At 31.3% G+C, this 16066-nt stretch overlaps 1 protein-coding gene across 3 annotated transcripts in view; it reads left to right on the top strand.

Moving 5' to 3' along the window:
- LOC119833140 (alpha-actinin, sarcomeric) overlaps window positions 1-16066 on the top strand; it is a 31198-nt gene that overhangs the window by 4477 nt on the left and 10655 nt on the right. The gene's annotated exons all lie outside the window — the stretch shown is intronic.

Here is a 16066-nt window from a genome sequence, read left to right as displayed (position 1 = left end):
TGAACCGTAACGATACTTAAAATCTATCCAATTATGTATAAAATATGTAAATCGACTTGTTTATAAATTTTAATGAGTTTAGCCGATAATATTAATAGGCATTCTACTAACTGTACTATATATTATTATTACTAACTATATATCATTGAAAAGCAGTGGTGGCTCAGTGGTGAGAACCTCGGCCTTCAAAATCGATAAGTCGGGGTTCAAGACCGGACGAGCGTGCAGGACATGTGACATATGCCAACCCGCACTTGGCCAGAGTGGTGGTTTAAAGCCTGAACCCTCATAGGAGGCCTGTGTCCCAGCAGTGGGAACATATAAATGGGCTGATGATGATATATCAATATAGGGTTGCCATTTATTTTAGAATAATTTGTATTACTCCAGCTTAGAAACAGTAATAATCAAATGGTTCAATAATTAACTAATTATATCAACAACTTCCACAAACCACAGATTTATTACTAAACTTTTATATACAGAAAAGTGTCTGCCCTACAAAATGTACATTGCTTTTAATAATATGAAAGTAAAGAATACAAAGATAACATGAAAGCATTCGTTAATAAGAGCTGGGGACACGTTTACTATTGACCCATGTAGGCACTAGCCCACGTCAATAATAACATTATAAGTAGACCGGTTTTCGTCTACAATCTTAAGTATGTGGATATAATGTTGATGCATTAAATTATACGCTCTATCGTTTATCTTAATTTTACTTTCAGCGATAAATTATTACGATTATTATTATAAGCTAACGTTCTCAAAACTTAAGGAGCTTCTCATTTCGACTGCTAATTTTGGTTTTGTTACTTGAAAAGTGAATTTTTAAACAATTGACGCAATCCTTTTCGTGTTTGCTCAGAAATTATTGCCATTTGGTCTCATTTTAGAATCTAGAAGTGGTACCTCCCTTCCGGGATCTTCGGTGGTATTGTTTGTAGAAAGAAGTATCTTCAACTTTCTGGGATACCAGACATTCGACTGACACAATCGTATTTTATTTACAAAATAATCATTATCTGCGAGGAAATGTCCATTATCAAATTTATTAAATTACTGGCTGCGCCCCGCGGTTTCACCCGCGTAAGTCTGTATCCCGTAGGAATATCGGGATAAATAGTTGCCTATATGTTATTCCAGTTGTCCAGCTGTCTACGTACCAAATTTCATAAAAACACACACACGTCGTTACAAATTTCGCATTTATAATAAGTATAGGATAGTAGGATTATATTCAATTTTATTTTATTTTACATAATACTTATAACATTACGTTCATTTGTTCAAATACTATAATTTTCTTGTCTGTATAAAACACTATAATTATACTAAGTAGGTCTACAGCATAGTAGGAATGAACTGGATGCAGATACAAAAGCAGGTTTCTTGATGAATGAACCGAGAGAATAATTTGAACGTTAGTGAAGGTGCAGTGAATATTCTGAAATTAATTGAATGTGGGATAGATTTATTTTATTAAATTGCTAGTTCTCCGCCCGCGGTTTCGCCCATGTAGACAAAAGAAATAGGTAGTCTGTTATTAATCTGTGATTGTACTTTTATTTAATCTTTGTACTAATCGTCATCCAAATCTGTTCCGTAATCTATGCGTGGAAAAGAGTCATTCGAACAGACAGAATTACTTTCCTATTTATATTAATGAACACTAAACGTATATGAAAAATAATATTGTTTCATTAAAAAAAAATCTGACCGTTTGTGGTGTTATTATTTGAACTTATTTATATAAATATTTCACAGAGCTATGCCTACACAGAAAACAGTTATTTTCCGGTATCTATAATTTAAATAAGTTTACCGTTTAAGAATATTAATGGTCTAATCACATTTCATTATCAACGGCACAATATTATGGAAGATTTCGGCTTAAATTTTGCACTTTTCAATTGGAAACCAACACTCGTCCCCACGTTAAAATAGGTAATAAAATAGGTTTGTTTTCTGCTTACCAAAACACATACAATGATACACCTACGCTTTGTACTCAGGTAACCCTTGCGTCGCGTCAACCTTATCTTTACGATATACTTATACGTCTTTACTTGTATGTGTATGCTCTTCTTTCACATCTAGTTGCATTCTTTGGGACAACAAACAAAATTGTGGTGATCTATTGAGACCTTTCACTTGGACTTTATATAAAAGTACTGCTTTGAAATTGTAAAGATATAATATGTAAATTTATTAACTTTATGTTTCTCTTTAATCGTTTAAAACGCTTTAACACTCTAACTTTAGTTTTGTTTAATTGAATGTTTCATATCCAGATTCTTTTGAAACCTATTTCAAGCACCAGTCTCTCACAACACTAGATTTAAGCTATCCATATACTAAATGTAATGTATTGTTGTGCAGAGACAAATAAAGTTATGTTTTATTTTATATTATATCGTGGTAAATATTGTTCTATGAAAATGCCCTTTTATTAACAGATGATTGTTAACAATGATTCTAATGTATTTGAGTTTATTGTTATTAATAAATATGAATGGTGATTCCCTCCCACATTTAATCTGACGTAAGGAAACTTCAAAGTTCGATAGGTCCAGCGGGGAAACGTGTGTTTTTTCAACTAGAACGGATGATGATCATTCCGCCTTACTGGCATAGCTATAGCACTGCCAACATCTATTTCTGTGTCTGTCCTCACGCCCACGCAAATTGCTTACACTCGATATTATAATTAGAAAACTGTTTATACATTTATATTTAATTTAACGGCTTGTAGACTATGGACGACGCCTAAGAACTAATTTACGACACATTTACATGAAACACCTTTTACTGTGACAAACATTATCGCTTACATATTACAATCCATTTAACATTAACATTGTTCTATGCGTTATGTATCGCATTCAAGGACAGATTTCAATACCGCCTGCAGGTAGAACTGTGAACGAATATTATTTACACCGTAATCGACTTATCGATGACTGCACTGTTATCTATTGCCGTCCTTATCACTCGTGATATCTCTGTCGATTATCCGTTTAGATAAACCCAGCAGCCCGCTGACTACCGAGGGGGACTTTATTATTCACTCGTAGCCCCTGTTTGGGATGTTGTGAAGATAATAGAACCACACCGGTCCATTTGGAACACAATATGAAATAGATTACGACTCTCTACTCGTTCCGACTAAAAGAGTTCTTTATGACAAATATTTTATATTATTCAGTTATTTTTATTTATTTACTATATTTTAATATGCGTATGTATTTGTATATATACCTATATTTCATATTACAAAGCTGAAGAGTTTGTTTGGTTTTACTCGCTTATCTCAGGAACTACTGGTCCGATATGAAAAATTATTTCAGTGTTAGATAGCCCATTGAGGAAGGCAAATATGTACCACGGGCGACGGGATCGATCGCTAGTATTTATATATATACTTCTTGTTTTATGTTACCACGGTTTACCCAAATGTTATAAGAATCATAATAAATTTTAAAGCATGTAGAATGCATAATAATTACATGGTCATTGAATCGTCGAGCTTGTTAAAAACGTTAAATATTTTAACATAGCAATAATTTTATTTATTGAGGGCAAAAACGATTCGACCCAACCAGCTATGTGTGTCAGAACGCCCTTAAATATTTTAAACATTTAAGTACCGTAATTGAGGGGCTTCATGCAGGCAATTTTATACGTGAATAAATGTAAAGATGAATTACAAACGATTGTTATAATTTCGAATTAGAAACCTTTCATGTCGGCGTTGGTAGTGTCAGCCAATTCTTTGAAGTGTCACATTACATTTGAGTTTTGACCGCTTTTGTCAACACTCTTTGCGTAGGTCGCTTCCGTTCCCACTGTGTACTCTAACATACTAATTTCTATGACACAATACTAGAGCCATTGAGTAAACATTGAAAGCTTTCCAGTATTATAACTGCGGTTCTCGGTCATTTATTTGTCATTGATTGCATATCTTAATAAGTATGATAGGAAACAAAGCTTTTGTACCGTCTCATATTTAATTAAGATTAAACTAAGTGAGGCTATGAGCTTATAGGTTAAGTATTCTTAAAGTTCAAGTACCGACTATCCTACATTCAGAAATAGGAGACCGTAATAGTCACTAGTTAGTTGATCTTAAAAAATAAAGCATTTTCTATCAGTTTTCGATATTATTCAGAAATTAAAATATGTATTCAGGCACAGGAAATTAAAAAATAAATGTTGATCTTAGTCCTATTTGTCGTTATTGAGATACAAACTATGCTATATTTTAAGTTGGATAAGACTGCACAGTGTGCAAAATTTTATCAAAATCGATTCAAATGCTTACTTGAAAACGGTATCTTAAATTATTACACTCCGAGAATAAAATGCAATAAAAATGACAATTCTCTCAAATCTTTAAAAAATTGTATTCACTTTAGTAGCGGAAACATTAAAATTTGTCGGTCTTAGTATTTTTATTTTACCTATGTTAGTGAATTGTGTAATTCATTCGTTTATTTTATATCTACTTCCTTATTCAAAATTTTAAAATTTTGATATATTTGTGTGTTGTATTCTTAAGTATATGTAAGTATATTAAGTGCGTGTCAACTAATCTTCGTTTATTATTTTTACTGACTACTTGAAGATTACTTATATACAAGTGCATTGTAAAATTAATTACTCAACTTTTGATAAATTATGACCATAACGGTTACTATAATTATTCATAAGATATGGTATTCTAATTTTTTAATATAAATGTGAGTTACTCTTCAGAAATTATAACTTCCGTTATACTTACTTATAATTCCATAACCATTTCAAATATGTACTAATTATAAATGCACGACTAAATTAAAACACAAATCCATTATCTTCATAATTATTTGATACTTCAGTATCAATTATTACACCAATTTATCATTAGTCTTATACCTACTTATTAAAACATTCTTACGTCATTTTATATCACGTATTTTTCAATATGTTTCTTTTAAAATCATATATTCATACACTGCAGAATATTTGTATATATTTACATATTTCTTAAATTGTGTATCAATTAAATAAACAATCAAGTATTGCAAATTTAACAGACAAGAGCTATTACATGGCAAGTTTTGATTAATTATAACATCCAACAATGTTACAAACAGGATATAACGGGTCACTTCCTTTTATACTCATTAGTACTTATCTCTTAACTTTTCAATGTGTAAGATTAAAAATAAATTCCAGGCCCACGTTTAACGTGTCTTATCTCAAATCGAATGTAACGTTGTATCATAAATGTAATGTTTTGTTTAGTTATCTATAATCATTGATTTCGATAACCATTTAAGCAATCGCACTGTACAAACAGTACTGTGTTATGACATTCAGATTTTTTTATTTTACAAGACGTATATATAAATTCTCAGCCTTATCTAAATAGTGTTTAGTAAATACAATGAATCGCTTCTCTAACACATTTCGTAAATATTGACGTAGAGTTATTGAGTCTCGTTTATTCTTACACTTTAATTCAGAGGTGATTTTTTTAACAGTTACATGGGTCGTGACAAATAACAATAGACCACTTGAATGTAGTGGCCGGCGTCCAAATGGTTATCATTTGAGTAGGCGTGAAAGGGATTTTGGCCGGCGTATCGACTGTTTACTTTGTATAACTTTACGCTAATTAACGATAAATGATGCGATGTCGATCTTAAATACGGTGAATTAAAATACTTACCGAACATTAAATGTTTCCACATTGTTCCCAAATTCTCCCAAGCGAATTGTGTATTTAAATATAGATTATATGCATTCAAAAGTCCTTAGTTATTATTATTTATTCTTACAATACAGTATGACAATGCTCCGCGTCATTGTTAGAAATGGTTGAACACACAGCTATCTATTGTTTGGCTCGGTCGTTGTTTACGAACCAGCCACTGTTAGGCCTTATTCGGGAGCCGTTTATATCACTGCTGCCTTTAAATCCCACCTTTTATGATACGTACGTGGATAAAATTCCAAATAAGTACTGAATAAACACTGAATTCCCATCCTCCATATAAAACAAGCTTCAGCGTGTTACTAATATGGATTTTCGTTTAATTTGATTTAACTAAATGTGAGAAAAATTAAAACACGTAACGTACAAGCAAGGGTATTGATTAGCTAATTGTGTTTTTAACAAAATATTATATTATTATCAATTTTACGTGTTAACATTTGACCTACCATCAAGTCAATACCGTTTGAAACTCGAAACAATTCAATTTATGATTTGTCATTGTTGCATTCGGAGCGGAACGGGCCTTTGACCTCTCATCTTTACGCTAATCAAAGACGTCTTGCATTATTGATTTTTAATCTATACATAGAAATAACTCTTAAGTCTAAAAAAATATGCAAATATTATTTTTTCGCTGGTAGTTGAGTGATAAGTGTAGTAATTTAAATACAATAATACGTTTTGGTAAAACGTAATGTACTGTATCGGGAAGGCACAGACTCCTGAAACACAGCGAAAGCTTGGGAGTCTGGGGTCCATGTTTTATGTGATGTATTATTTCTTGAATAAATGAATTTATTTATTTAACAAGCAATGAAATAAGTTTTCTCACTTCATATCGGATAAGAAATAAATGTACAAGTTATTGGATGAGTTATACAAATAGAATAATTTCGATGAGTAAGGTTTCCTTACCCAACCTTGGACTGCCTTCCGAGAAATGTGCGGCTGTAAGAAAAATATTGATTTGTGCTAAGTTCAGATAGATGTACATATATAATAATAAGTGGTTTACTGGTAGCGGACTTATGTAAAAACTTACTTACGTGAAAAAAATTAATAAGTAGGCACCTACTAGGTATATATTATATAGGAAATCCAAAGAACCTCATTTAATAATTATCCTTTCATTAAGTATATACTTTTTTGTGAATATTTTTAATGTTTGAAGAGTATATAATGGAGGGTATTAAAAAATTATTATCACATCGCAATCCGTCTGTTGTCATGTTTTATGTAAATTTTTATAAATCGTCCAATTTTAAGTTTATTACGGTAGAAATAGGAGCTGCGTAGTTAACCGTGACAAACGCATCATATTATGAAAGCGAAGAATTTTCCATATTGTGTGAAAAAAGTTGCACATTTTTCCTCACCACACATTTATAAAGCAAAGTAAGAAAGTGTAAATGCTGAGGTGTGGTGCATATAGGCTTTCCATAACGATTTCACACGACCCGCCTTTAGAAATGGAAACAATAGACCGTTTCAATTTTACTACAGAGACCTAAAACTTCAAGCCATTTATGTAAATTAAAGCCTTCTAGCTTTTCGAGTAAATTAAATTGAAATAATATGGTTGGAGTTTTGAAAGATTATCTAATAACTAGAGTTAATGAAATCTAACCTATACCCAGTACATAACGTATAACCAATAAACCTTTAACCAGTAACCTAAAAGTGTCTACAAGAGAAAATAATTAGTATTATATTGCCTAAACATTAAACATTTATGATTCAGGAAACCTTTCTTTACTGAAATATGTTAATATGAAATCTATTAATTTTATTTACTCCTATTATATGGTTAAACTGTCAATTGATATTTCTTTGTTGGAGATTTATTGCGAGTCTAAAATAAAAATAGTTTCCAATGTTATGATCTTTACTCGTACTCTGTTTAGGCCTGGCTGTTGGTATTAGGTATCATTATTAATATTCTTCTTCATATCTGGATAACTTATAAAATTTCGAATAGATTCTGTGATCGTTATTCCTAGATCTGTATCTATAATGTATTCAATTCCACTACAATACCCATTTTTAGGTATGGTCTATGGATTCTTACAAAAATCACAAACATAGCTAATAAAAAGTTGCAATTATACATAAATAAAAGATATTGATGAAATCTTAAGAAGTTTTCTTTTATTTCAAGTCTTTAATTTCAAATATATCATTATAGTATTAAATATTTCATAGGGACAATACCTAGTGTAGGTAACAGTAAATATATTATTCTTGAATGTACTATATTCCTTCACATACTAATTTAACGAATACGCTTCCTCACTTTAGAAGAATGATGTGGCAATTGCGTTGATATTATTATTTATAACAGTTCGATCATGCAACGTTTCCTAAATATTTACTGTAACGTTACTTACGAAAGCTTTATTGCACTATTTGATATTTTTAGTTTAACAACTGGTCAGAAGTAGGTTTACAGCACGTATTTTTATAACCCGCATAACATGTATGTATTCCAACATTGAAATTTGAACTTAAAACCTATGCTCTATGAGTCCTTTTTTATATCACTCGTAAATTGCATACCTAAGTCGTATTTGTATAAACAATTCTAAATTATAAATGGTACATTAGTTTCAGAAACACCTTGTTTGAAAGGCTGCCTATGAATTTGACTCGTTAGCCTTCGATGAATTTAAATGTTGCATACAGTAACAATGAAAGTGCTCCCACGGTATCTTACTTAACCTAATCTTAATTATATCATATTTGTACAATATTAATTATTCACACTACATAAACTGAGATTCAAAAATGTATACTTATAACAGATTTGTGAAAAAAATTTTTGGACGAAACTTGAGATATGCAATTAAAGGTCTATAAATAAGCAACACCAAATCACTTCATTATATAATAATATTTCACACATTAGCCTATAATAAATATATCTCAAACAAGGTATAATTTATTGTATTATAAATTTATGTGACATGCATATTTAAGATATTTTTCTAGAATCATCCAAACGCTTGTCTGCTGATGTTACGACTACATACACGTAGCCTTCAGAAGTTGAAAATATCTCAGACCACGGATTTACACGCCTACGCCTGAAATTATTACTATCTTGACGAAAATACATATTCTTCGCGATATTTTTAGGAAATCGCTAAGGAAACATTCACACACACTGAGCTAACTTTTATACAAGTATGACGTGTGCTTAAAAATATGAAAATTTCTTGATTTTAAACTAAAATCATCGTCTGAATCATCATAACATAACGCAGTTATGTTATTTGCTATTAGCGCTCTAATTTTAATACTATATAGAAGTGAAACACAGAGATAGTCTTAAAAACGCACATTGAATATGATTCACCCTTGTTCCAGGTATAGAAGGCAGAACACAAACTCACTGGACACTTAAACATGACACTCGACGAAAACTCGTGAGTACGTATTGCTCGAACAAAACAGTTACCATTTATGACAAAAAAGTTGCCTCAAGGTCTTCGCTATTTACTTTTAAGATTTATGTCAATACGAGGTCGTTGATCCTAACATTGATACAGCGATTGCGTCTTAGGACACGCCCAGGGATAACATTACATGTGTGTCGTTAACGGTCTTTATTGTTTATTGAAATGATAGTGACCGAGTTGGCTGTGCACCAAATTGAAGCACCTTCACAGGTGATGCCTTCTATTTTAACATTCTGTACGCATGTTGCCCCAAATGCGATAATGTCAACATTTGTATAGTAGCCATTGAACAAATAGCGCCCAATTTACAATTACTAAATACAAATTGACTTCAAGGTCAGGTAAAACGTATCATTTAATTTATTTAAAAGCATAATCTTAATTGAATGAAATAGTTTTTCGATTGAAATCGAGTAAAATGATCCTTGTATTTCTTAAATAAGCTAGTAACGCAGTAGTAGTTAAGTACATGAACATAAAATCCAAATATAAATAACTAATATTGTCCTCAATGATATTATCAAATGATATGTGCCAAAACCCATTACCTACATTCACTCCAACCCTGAAAATTATAAATGAATCATACAAATAAATAAAATCACGACAAACGTTAAAATAGAGACATTTATTATATTTATTATATCCTTCATGAATATGCTTATGAGGTGAAACATAAAGCTTAATGTGCAAGTGCATATTTAATTTGACGTTTGTACTCATTCTTCTCATATTCAATTATAAATTTATTTAAACATTAAAGTCGAAACAAAAATGGTATTTTAAGTCGTTCATATAATCGTAATAAAGAGTAGCGAAGTGACGAAACATCGATATGGATAAATAATTTTTTCGTAATCCATTAAAAAATCTATATTAATATTCTAAATGAGACAAAAATGTGTGTGTTAGGAATAGTCATAAATGAACCGTTAATTACCACAATCTCTCATAAATATGTACCAATACAACCAGCATCGCCCACAAACAGTAGTCATAATCGATCACAATGATCACCGATTGTGCTGTCACGAGGCTCTGTTACCTCTCTCCTCACAATAACTCACACCCAACCGTGTCAATTGACTCATAAACGTCAATTAATTTCCCATCGGTTCTTTAAAAATATCGTGCTATTCTTTGCAGATTCTTTGCGCGCTATTTTAACAGAATTACCATTTTCATTCTTAAGTAGTAGTTACTATGATAACATATAATATAAAATATAAAAAATTGGGGTGTAATATTAGACCCCCAAATAAGTTTTTTTAAAGTAATACCGATATATAGTCATTATATGTTAAAAAAAGAGTCTCGTCAATACTATTTTTATTTTTAATTGTGTTATGTAGTGCACATTGTATGTCACTGTTTTACACATACTATTTTCATCCTAAAATTACTGTTCGTTGTAATAATTCTAAAATTTTATGAATAATTCATAAAAATTTTGTTTTCATTATTTCATTATCTTAAGGCATCAGTTCTGATACGAAACGTTTCTATTATCAATATTACCAATACCTTAAGGTTTCGGTAGCATTTATTATTACTGATTTTAACATGATAATAAAAGTACTATTAAATATATAATCTCAAATATAATTCCTACATTTACCTTAGAACATGATACTACTAGAGACTTCTCAATGTTTCTAAACGCGACACCTTGAAAATTATCAGTTATTTCCGTCTTCACTTGTTCAACTGATATAACAGAAAGTAGCACAAACAAAGCTAAACCGTTTTAGTTTAAGTTAAGATGGCTTACAAGTATAAATTAAACTTGGTGCATGTATGTTCGGTGTCTGTTAACATATTAAAATTTCTCCGTTAAATTATTCATTGATGTTATCCAAAATCAGTTAACTAATAACTCACAAGTGTGCATAACAGTAATTAATAAATTCTTCCAAATACGAATTTGTGGCTTTCTAAACAAGTTAAATCTCTAACTTTCATTTAAATGTTAACGTGAGATGTAAAAATTGATAGGAATATTTATTAGTAAAGTTTCTCTGTTCGATAATCTCATGCCAAAAGCTATAACCTACCAGTGTCAAGCTCGACTTCTTTAAAACTATGTCTAGTTCATAAATAACAAATATAAATTATGAATATTAAACACTCGAGGCCTGACATTTCATAGTTAGTGGGACAAGTAAAGGCCATTTAGCTAAATCAAAGGTGAAACTAAAATAGTTACGTAGCTACTGATAATTACTAGGTGAAGGAAATTTAAACATTTAGGTAGACATGTGATATATAAAATTGATCCCAGATTCAAGGATCAAGTAAACAATGAGAACCGAGAAAAATTACATATTATTCTAGAAAATTCCATTTTATAAACCTATTCCTCCTGTCCCGCACATAGACTTAACAAGAATAACAATTTCAAATGAACGTCAATTCTCGTGTAACAAAAACAGTACACGGTAATATCACGACTTGAAATTGAAGCCTTGAATATTGACCTTTGGAGATAGTGATGGTAGTAAAGATGTCGCACTAAAGAACACCTACAAATGTTATTTTAGAAGTCCGGGCGTTACAAATATTCACATTCTAGGTTGTGTGTGTTGTTTCTGAGACACAATTTTCCACAACGAGGTCGCTTTGTTTAGAGTTAAGAGTAAGGTTAGCCGTCTCGTTTATTTTGATATTCTCAAAGAAAATATTTGAATAGTTTTAAGCGTATCGCGTTTCGTTTTATTGTCGAGATCCTGTTTTACAATTTAGCATTCTTGGACATTGTTATGGCACGTTCTACAATTTTACTGCATAGGTAAAATTGAATATTAACATTGATGCAACAAGATAATAGCTTTTATAAAATAAAGTGATTATTGTTATTGTTTGTAGATACAAATCATTTTTTTAAATAAAAAAAAACAGTAAGTAAAGTAGTCGTACTAGTAAAAACTCCTTTAAACCGAAAAAAGAGGTTACAATTCCTAAGGTTAGTTAGATATCCATGTACTTACTTTTATATTAATTGGCTCACCAAGGCTATTTTTTCATTTGTTCATGTCAATGCTTCGTGCAATTTTATAGTTAATTCTACACCAATGGCCCAGTTCTCAGGCCCGTTAATTATTATACATATACGATACAGCTGTTATGTATCGCCATGCTCTAATAGCAGGTATATCTTATGTCCTGTGCCAAGATGCGTCGATGATGAGTCACCGTGAACTATATCAGAATGTAGTTCGGTCACTTTTGGTCGTAGTTCCGTAATTTTTTGTTTTGTAATTCTCGTTTTTAATAATCATGCACGTCATTTGACATCTAAATATTTTTAGAAGAATTATACAAATTCATTACGATTGAAATGCATTATTCCAGACTTATTAACTAGGTACTAACAGCGTTGACAAAACAGCCAAAGTTCGTAAAAATTTAACACAACATCACGATGAAATTAATTAAGGTTCTGTTCTACGAAGGTTTTATATATATCATGCAAAATTAAAATAATCTTTAGAAGCGGTAAGGAAAATAACCAAGAAATATTATATACCTACGTTGAAAATATTGTAACTCCTAGCAAAACTTACGTTTTACCTTGGCATCAGAGCTTTATAAATGGCCCCAAGCTTGTGTATGGTGTAAACATCGTCAGTCAGAACTCGTTCATAAAACCTGAATAATAAATACATAGTTTGCTAAAAATGTAAAAAAAAATCTATTGACTTAAATGAGTAAGAAGGGATACGTCACTACAATTCGGACAATAACAAAAACCGCAAATTGGTCATTGACTCTGACCCGATTTCTCGATCAAAATCAACAACATTTGTGAGAAAACAATCGTTAAATGTGACGAATTTAATTTCACCGCTTCTTTGGTGATTAAGCAGATACCATTTACTCGTTCTCCACCATATCTAAGCAGAAATCAGATTCGATTACGCATAAATTTCGTTCTAAAACCGTACTAATATTCTGCGTGAGTAAGAGCAATAGAGGATATTCAAATTTAGACTGGAAATTGTTTATAGTAACCGATCGTTTACCTTGTGCCAACAATGTACAAAAATAAATAGGATCACGTCAATTGCAACGTGTTCCGGTGGCAATAACAATGAATCCCAAGACACTGCAATTGTATCAATTATTCCAGCAACGTCAATTGTACTCATGTTCTTTCATAATTGTCCTCTACACTGCGAAAATGCGCAGCAAATGAATGAAAAGTATGTTTCTATAGTTATCGTATCGACCTTGGCGCGACCGGAACCCAAGGAGTGGCGTTTGCAAAAGCGAACTCGTATTACAAAAGCACGACTAGCCTTACTTCCATCACCTGTTTAGCAGCTGCCCGTCGCAATTAAGCTGGTTAGCACGTGTCTATATACAAAACTTGATCTTTTAACTATTTTAAGCCACAACAAACAGGCTGTCCAGCTGAAATTAAGATATCCCTAGTCTGACGGTCGTCAAACAATGTCACCTTCGAACATTACTCATGTGTAATTAGTATCATCGGACTAGCCAAGATTGTTTGTTTTACGATATTCGATAGGTAGGTAGTTGTTTGTCACTTTATCACAGCTGTTTTAACACCTCCCTCTACATTGTAATAAATTGATTAATGGTTGAAAACGTGACTCATTGTTCCTTGATTACTACTTATTAATTATCACACAAATTATTGTCCAAGTGTAATAAGTCCAAATTTGATTGAAATAATATAAACGATTATTTATAAGACAAGAAAACTAATGTGTGTCTAGCTAGTACTGTAAATACACAAAAAGTTACAAGAATAATAATTTTGTTATAGCGCATTTTATTGCTTTATTAATATTAATTTACTCTCTTTAGGCCCTATCTACATATTTATGCATAATCTTCTAACTGTTCTAAATAGATGAAGATGTGCTCTTTATGAAAAGTGACTTTCGATACATTCTAACTTCTGGTTTATTTGCATAGCTAAGAACAGCGTTATTTCAATAAAACTGGTTTTATATATATATTGTAATTGGAACACGAATTGGTGACACGAATATGTAAATTTTCTTTCTATGGCTTGTATATGGTTAACGACAGCCAACATTCCTCTAATGTGTTTGCATACCTACTTATTGACATGTTATAGTTTTACTTATAACCTTTCATTCTTTTTTACAATATAAGTAAATTGTGAACGTGAAATACGTACACAATTTACTTATAAGACTACTTAAATTATAAACAATTGTGCTTGATAAAACTAAATATTCTTTAGAACACAGAGACGAAAACATACCCGCTTACTGCTCAGTGCTAATGGGAGGATTGGATTTAAAACCTACTTTATTAATTGTGCATTTTATGCAGTAAAAGTATAAAATACTATTTACGTTTAATATAAAAAGAGAACCAGAATGAGTACTTATAAATACCTTCGAGTATTTTTTATATAGGAAACATTTTAGGATAAGAATCCTTAGTATCTACTAATACATCGCTTTAATTTATTAATGAACAAATTTTTGGCATATCATGTATTCGAGAATGTGAAAATCTACGGAAGATATGGAAGATATGTCTTATACCTTTGTTAACATTAACCTCGAAGGTAACGATCGTGATGTCTGAACGTGCTTTCTCTTATACTCGATATTATATTGATCTGCATTAGCTATACAATTGCTCATTTGTGGACTATTTACAATCCATATTGTAACTTTCATTGTTGCTCAATAAAGCGAATGGGTCAGCTACGTGATCTCGGTATTAGCTTTGTAAGTTCTTTATCAAGCAACGATAATTTGGTGTTCGGTTTCGAAACTGCATCAACCATTTTAAAATAAAGTAGCCTCTGATAAAACATGCAACAGGCTTCTCCAACAGCTACTAACAATAAAACGATTACAATTTAATCTAGCCTTTATGATCTCTAAAATTGAGACAATTCTAATGATACCAAAAAAACCAGTTGTTCAAACATTTATCATACTTACCTCTAGTCTGCACTCGTTTTTAAAGTTGTTGCATAAAACGAATGTCGAGAAAGAAAATGCTAACCTGCAATAAATTGTGCCCATGCTTCTTGTCAATACAAATTATATGATTATCCATACTAAATACTAGCGATGAATCATGCGTTGTATAAATATTACGCTTACGTGACCAATGATTTATTTTATCGCGTAAATACACGGGTCGTGGGTCCCACAAGTTTTATAACACGAAAACAATTTTATGAGCACTAAAAATTATCACGATACACCTGGTAATTGTTACTTTTACACTGGCTGCAAATATATTATTTAGAGTCGCGTTTATTATACTTTAACGTGATTTTAATTATTCAAAACAAGGTTGATATTTATAGGTTGCTTGTTAGCAATAAATGATACAGCCCGTGGTTTTATTTTAATTCTATACGAAATCAATATCTTTATAAAGTCTAACTGAAACATTAATTAAAACAAGTATAAGTGAAACTTTTTACGAGTAGTTACCCACGAATTTACCAATATTCAGTTCGTTAGTGACTTGAAAATTTATAAAATTTGTCCCGTATAAATACCAAGAATCACAAAAATAATAAAATCAGAGATATAGCATACACACCCAATAGAACAGTAAAGCTGTGAATACCAATAACCGTCTGCAAATTTGGCGAAGGGTCGCACCCTCGCTCCGTCCCCGCCTGTTGCAACTGCAGTATTGATTAACGTACACGTGGTTTTCCCTTTTCGAAGGGATTGAGGTAAATCCTATAATGTTAAATGAAATGTCTGTATTTAAATTGTCTTTAATTTGAGATTATTGAAGTTTATTCTTATCTTGGTCGATTGGTTGCTAGTTTTTTTTTTTACATTTTTATTTTTTACAG

This window comes from Zerene cesonia, chromosome 16, assembly GCF_012273895.1.
Source record: "Zerene cesonia ecotype Mississippi chromosome 16, Zerene_cesonia_1.1, whole genome shotgun sequence".
In the NCBI taxonomy this organism is placed as follows: Eukaryota; Metazoa; Arthropoda; class Insecta; order Lepidoptera; family Pieridae; genus Zerene; species Zerene cesonia.
This window is presented reverse-complemented; position numbering and strand designations above follow the sequence as displayed.